This window comes from Oratosquilla oratoria, chromosome 18 (genome assembly GCF_046742065.1).
Source record: "Oratosquilla oratoria isolate Oo_2021 chromosome 18, ASM4674206v1, whole genome shotgun sequence".
NCBI classification, from domain to species: Eukaryota; Metazoa; Arthropoda; class Malacostraca; order Stomatopoda; family Squillidae; genus Oratosquilla; species Oratosquilla oratoria.
This window is the reverse complement of record NC_134794.1, coordinates 43,135,039-43,142,496: the sequence shown is the minus strand read 5'-3', so window position 1 is coordinate 43,142,496 and position 7,458 is coordinate 43,135,039.

The window sequence follows — 7,458 nt, the reverse complement described above, 5'->3', positions numbered from 1 at the left end:
TATATACACATACATACATACATACATACATACATACATACATACATGCATATATATATATATATATATATATATATATATATCTATATTTATAGATAATCTCTTGGCAGTAGCGCACGGGACTCGAACCCGATGCGCTTGGAAGTAAACTCCCAAGACGCACTTACCCCTTAGACCTCTCGACCACTAAACAGCTGTTTAGTGGTCGAGAGGTCTAAGGCGTGAGTGCGTCTTGGGAGTTTACTTCCAAGCGCATCGGGTTCGAGTCCCGTGCGCTACTGCCAAAGTGATTATCTGATTGATGTCGCTGTAGCGAATTTCTCGAATATATATATATATATATATATATATAAACGGAGACAAATGGGAAATAAATCAGTTATTGCTAGCTGACGATACTACGCTTGTAGCGGGATCAAATAAGAGATTAAGGAAATTAGTGGACGGAGTTTGGGAAGGTGTGGGTAAAAGTAAGGTGATGAGATGTACAAGGGGAAAGGATGGCAGTAACTGGAAGTTAGTTTTTAAGGGAGACAGACTAGGAACTGGATAGCTTTAGATACACGGGTTCGCATGTGGCGGGAAAGGGAGGAGTAGAGGTTGAGGTAGAATGTAGATTGAGAGAAGCAAGTAAATGCCTTGGGGGACTAAAAAGTGTAATGAGAAATAAAAATTTGGGAATGGATGCTAATAGGAGTTTGTATGAAAGAGTGATTATGCCGACAGCAACTGTAAGGGGAAGAAATGTGGAACATAAGAGAGGAAGGGTTTGAATGTGTTTAAGGTGAAATGCCTGAGAAGTATGATAGGAGTTACTAGGCTAGATAAAGTGAGAAACGAGGAAGTGAAGAGGAGAGCAAGGGCGGAAAGGGAGTTAGGAGATAGGGGTTGATGAAAGAATACTGGGATGTTTTTGGATACATGGAAAGAATGAGTGAAGAAAGGTTAGTAAAACAGGTGTGGAGGCAGAGGTGGGTGGAGTGAACATGAGGGGGCGACCAAGGAAGAGATGCATGGATGAAATAAAATGGTCATTGGGAAAAAGGTGAATGTCTGTTTAGGAAGAAAGAGGGAAGACAGAAGATTAGGGGTGAGTGGAGAATGGTTGTGTGTGCATGATGCTATAATGCATGGAAGGGTGTGGGTGGGGATGGGGGTTGAGGCGGAATGTGTAAATGATATTTTGACACATATCGAAGGAATTTTTCCCCGTCTTTTTTTTTTCTACATGAGGGGACGGAGATGGAGAGGAGGGGAGGTCACCGATTAAATGAAGTGGCCTTGCTGTGGATGTGCTTTGTTTTGCTACATTACTTCTGACCCAGGGCAGTGGGTGAGATGCAGGGACGACCCGTCATCCAGGAGGAGCTAAGAAAAGAGGGAAGTAAGGGTGGTGAATGGGAGTGGACTATGTGGAGATGAAATGGGTTGGAGTATATCTATGACTTTGACTTTGGCTACCTCCCTTTTGAGGAGGAAAAAACCTTTGATATATATATATATATATATATATATATATATGTATGTATGTATATAATGTGTGTATGTATATAATGTGTTGTATATATATATAATATATATATATATATATATATATTTATGTATATATATATATATATATATATATATATATATATATGAGCTTTCTGGAGAGGTGATCTGACGCCCTATAGATAAAATGCGTGCGTGTGTGCGCGCTGGACATCTAAGGAATTGAATATTTCATTAAATCATCTTGCAATACATACACACACATATATATATGCAAAGTAGACCACTTGTATATATATGTCAAATAATTCCATTTATTGTCCCGGGATTCGAAACCGGGTTCATGCGTGACGCTAGGCGAAAGCTCTACCGACCGAGCTAAAGATACTACTAAGTTCCGTAACTTAAGTCGACTTATAACTGCCGTCCTAACTTAATTTTACGGAGAATTAAGCCCAACTCGTAGCTAGTGGTGAAGCTGGTACGAATCCTTGTTGAACTTTCATCGTTAGGACGGCAGTTGGCAGTCGACTTCATTTTTCGGGATTTAGATCAACTTCCAAGGATAGATGTTTAGGGCTCCTTTAGCTCAGTCGGTAGAGCTTTGGTCTTGTGTCACAGAAGGTCCCAGTTCGAATCCCGGGGCAACAGTTGGAATTATTTGATTGACATACGCCGTCAATGGCGATTCTATTCATATGTATATATATATATATATATATATATATATATATATATATGTGTGTGTGTGAATGTAGGTAAAAAAAAATAAACCATTTGTAGTCCACTGCTGAGCATATGCCTCGGCCAGACATTTCCATAAGTCGCATAACTGCACCACCCTCTGCCACGTCACTCCTACAAACTTCTTTATGTAATCTATTCACCTTCTGTCTGGTCTCCCTCTCCCACGCTTCTCGTCTCGTGGCCTCCAGTCAATAGCAAGCTTGTGTTTTATCTTCCATCATCCTCTCTGGATAGCTTTCTTGTCTAATTCATTCTTGTTCCTTTATCGGATCCGCAATGCTTTTCACTCTAGTCTGTTCTTTCTCGCCCAACTCGTCTTCCTCCTGTTCACTCCTTAGCTTTGCCTCCATCGATTTCTTCAGTTTTCATGTTTCACATCCGTCGACCATGGCTGGGATTACGCGCTAATCTTAAGCTTTGTGTTGAAGATATATAAGTAGGGAATCTTCTCATTCGGTTTTCATATTTAACAAACATGTCCCAATTAACTAATACACATCTATTCATTCAATGCTTATGGTCATTATTCAGTTTTAGCATCTGGACTAAATGATAGTAATCTTAACTTTTTTCAGCATTCTCACAGCTGATTTTTTTTTTCTATTTTGGATTTTTGAGTTCAAGATCTCTTTTCTTTCAAACCTACTTTGAAATATTTCTTGTTAAGATCATTTAGAATATCTTGTAAGTCATCTGCCGTTTCTCAAATGAGAAAAATGTACATATACATACGTACATACATATATCTATTTATGCATATGTATGTGGATGCATGTATGTATGTGTATTCTACAGGTTCTACAGGTGTATGTCTGTGTGTGTGTGTGTGTGTGTGTGTTTGTGTCCGCGCACGTACGTGCGTTTGTATAGAAAGGAACGACATGTATCATTCTCTGCATAAATCTTGGTTTTAGTGTTATATACTGTATACACTTGACGTGGGCTCCCTGCGCGCCACAGTGGTGACGGCCCGTGTACCCACGCTGTGTCGGCGGCTCGCGAACACGGTGGGCGTTGGGTCCACGGCCCCGGGCCCCGGCCCCCGTCATCGCCACAGAAACAGAGCCTCGTCCTTTCCTGTAGTCTGACAACTCGTCCTTGTTTTATTAGCGGTTTGCATTTTATTTTTCTACAACTAGTAAATATCTATATATTTAGTATATATTTATATTATATATATATTATATATTATATATATATATATTATATATATATATATATATCTAATATTAGTTAATTTTTGGGTTTCATTGAAAACGTGCGCGCTGTGCATTTACTTAGTTGTATTTTACGAGGAAGAGAGCTATGCGTGTTGTAACTGTATGTGTTGTGCTTCACTTTTGGTTTTTGGATCAACGGGCTGGAACTCGTGATCGACAGCTATTTCCTCCCGATCTTTTATGGGTTAATGCTGTGACCTCACAACGCACACACACACCCAACTCCCCGCCCACGAGATTTGGAAACCTAACGACTCCGAAAGTGCAGTGACACTTGAAATTATTTCAGCCCTGGGCAGGAATTCGAACCCGGACCGCCGTAGTGACAGTCAGGTATTCATATCAACTGCGCCACCGAGTCGTGTGTGTGTGTGTGTGTGTGTGTGTGTGTGTGTGTGTGTGTGTGTGTGTGTGTGTGTGTTCACTTGAAGTCTTTGGGATCACGTGTTGGACTCGTGAGTTCGACAGTTATTTCCTTCCCGGAAGATGAGCTCAGAGCTCGTTAGGTCCGGATCTATGGGTAATGCTATGACCTCTACACACCACACACACACACACCCCAACTCCCCACCCACGAGAGTCCAGAGGTAAACGAACCCGAAGCGCAGCGGTACCCGAAATAATTTCGGCCCTGGGCAGGATTCGAACCAATGTACTACGCGGGCACCATCATGTGTGTGTGGTGTTGGTGTGTGGTGTTGTTTGGTGTGTGTGTGTGTGGGTGTATGTGTGTGTGTTATGTGTTTGTGAATATTTCATTTATATTTATATTTAACCTTTGTAAATTTATATATTGTCTTTCTAAGAAGTCTGTTTCAATGTAGTTTTGTTATTAGGTAAATGTACACATACACCAAGGCCACGGTATCCCATATAAAGAGGAGTGGGTGTCCTGAGGCCAACACACGCGCCCACAACAAAATACACACTTACACCATCCTCAAACCAGTGGGGCTGCAGCTCAAGAAACGGGACCTGACTGTCGATGCTGTGTTATTCTCCACAGCTTCACCACTCGGTCATTCCCTCACTCTGCTTCCCAGCTCCCTTCGCATTCCACATTATCTATAAGGGTAGGGGATAATCACTTTGGGACACATTATCTATTCCACCTTAGTCCCATAATCTGTACATATTACTATCTATTTGCACGCTCTCTTTCCTGCTGTGTTTGGCATAGACTCGAGTCGGAGTGCATTCAAAGCTCTTTTTGCCCTAGCCACCCACCCATCTTATTCTAGGCCTTCATATAACAATCTCGATTGCATCTATTTTCTAGATACCTTTATTTACTTATCACCATTTTTTATTCCACCCAGACACTGCCTCGTTTTCTTTACGTCCTTCCATTACCACTGTATCCATGGACATATTGAACAACTTTGGGAAAATCACACAATCCTAACGCTACCCTACATTTACTCAGCTTATTCACTTCACTCTACAAAAGGAAAAAAAAAACACAAGATATTGGGACGTAAATCCGTTTCGTCTGTATTTCTCGTGTTTGGACCACAAGCCGGACACTTGATTACATATATTTTTGTTACGCATCAATGAAAAGAAGAACAAGGGCCACCAAACTTTTTTCCAATGCAGGCCAGATGAATTGATAGAATGAAAAGAATGACGAGGACGGGTCGCATAGCAATTGTTTATTTACACATTGAATATTCTACAAACAAAAAAAAAAAAAAAAAAAAAAATGAAAAGTAAAGTGAGACACCAGGCCGGATCAGGCCTGTGGACCGTTGTTTGGTGACTTCTTTGTTTTTTAATCTAGAAGATATTCTATCCTCCAACCGTTTGCCTTACTTTGGTAAGTCCTTATTTTTTGAATATTATTGTTCTTATTTTTCATTGTACATCTTTGTGTTAATAAATTTTCGTTAAAAGGGCGATAGTGATCTTCTTTTTTTACTCGAGGTTGCATATTGAGTTTTTTCTTGGAAGGGGTGCATGGCGATGCTCTTTTATTCGATTTTGCTTTTGCACACGACCCTAATTTTTATTTCTCACACGCTTTATTTTATCTCAGTTACTTGGGTCCACGGAGCATTCTCCTTTTAACTAAGCCCACAAGTATCATGTTTAATGAACTTTTTTAATCGAAGAATAAACCGAGAAATAAAAACAAAGCGTATCATATGACACGCGGGTGAGGGTCTATAGTCAGCTTGACCTAGTTTCTGAAGGAAATAAAAAAAAATGATGCATTTCGACAGGGCAATGCATGGCCCGCTAAATTTACTTTAAAAAAAAAAACCGTAATGATAATGATGCATTTGGATAGGACAAGCATTGAACACATGCCGTGCGAATGCTTCACTCAAGGCGTTTTATGCTGCAGGCAGTATAAATATGGATTACGAGTTTATGTCTCATTTGTGCTGCGTCGAGGCTCTAGAGATCAGCCCCGGCTTGGCTGGTTTGGTCGCCCCGACCAATGAGCTTGCGTCTCTCCCGGGCCCGAGTGTTGAGCTCTGAATAATAAAACGAAAACCCTTTCGAGTCAACATGGAAGAGTGTTAACCAGTTACTTTCACTATCACTGGGCGTCACGTAATATACTCAATTTCTAATTCCTTCGGGTGATTTAATTCAGTTGAGGTTAGGTCAAATGACACGATCGTGCGGGTTGAAACTGAACCTTTCTACAATTGCGATGTCAGTGTAATGTTTTATTACGAGTGTCTGCTTGACAATTTTTATTTTAATTCATGTGAAGGTAGTCAGAATGATTAGAAAACGATGAAAATTAATTCCAAATTTACACAGTTGGTTTTGACTCTGTAGCTTTTTGTTTTTGTGATCAGGCGATCTTAATCAGAAGAGAGAGGCGGGCACCAAAGATGTGTCGTTAGCACTCTAACCTGTCGGTAGGATTCCTCAACTGATATAAAATTCGTCCTTGGCGTCAGACAAAATTGAAATGTATTACCACGATTATAACGCAGGAATAGCGGAGTATTTTGATATTGATATCCAGCGTTTCTATCCTTATCGGACCGAAGAGGTTGGAGTTTTTTAGAAGGTGTTCAAGGGTAGATTTAATGGAAAAGACAGAGGAACGTTGAAGGAGAGTAAGAAGTATAACAATGATTCAGCGTTCTTCTTGTGAGTGGAAATGAGTCCTTCATTTACACAGCAAATTACTGCGGGGTTTCTGGTCCATTGGGGGGGGGTTGGGTGGGTTTATCAGTACTCACGTACAGATCAGGGGAAGTAGGAGGTTCAAATGAAGAATTGTCACCACAGAACGCCCACATGAAGAATCGTCACACCATGAGATCCCACCTGAAGAAGTGTCCAGCCCAGTATGCCGAATATCAACAGTGGAATAAAAGATTAGGTTAGGTTAGGTTGAAATTGAGGGGTTATGTTTAATTGTCATCAACTTATACAACCGTAAGAATCGTAAACCCAGGGATGGCCCACATGAAGGATTGTCCACCCGAGGGATAGCAACACAGGAAGAATTGTTCACTCTTGTCGAAGTCTGGAGCGTATGATTCTTGCATGGACGCGTTTGTCTTCCTGATGATGTTGGTGTGATTTCCTTACCCCAAGTTGGTGGACGGGAGGGAAGGGATCGTCCTCCAAATGTTTTTCTCTGGTTGTCGGCAGATGATCTTATTCAGCGGAAGGAAGCAGTATATTCGTTGAGGAGTTATGACAGGGCATCGCGTAGGTGTTATTGCAGAAGCGTGGCGGGCTTTGATCCTGTTCCTTGTTGATGAAATAATAAGAAATAATTGTCTACATACACTACGCATGCGTCGTGTCCACGTCCACACTGTCACGTCACCTGTCATGTGACGTTATCTTTTTTTCTCTTTTTTTTTTTATTTTTTTAAAATTTTTATCTTTAAGGGGGTTACGTGATTTCCGTGGATATAATCACTCCTGTGACTGAGACGCCACGCGATTTCATATCGGGTCGGGAGAGAACTGTTTTTTGCGAAGGAAAAAAAATATTCATTTTCAGCTTCCATATTCC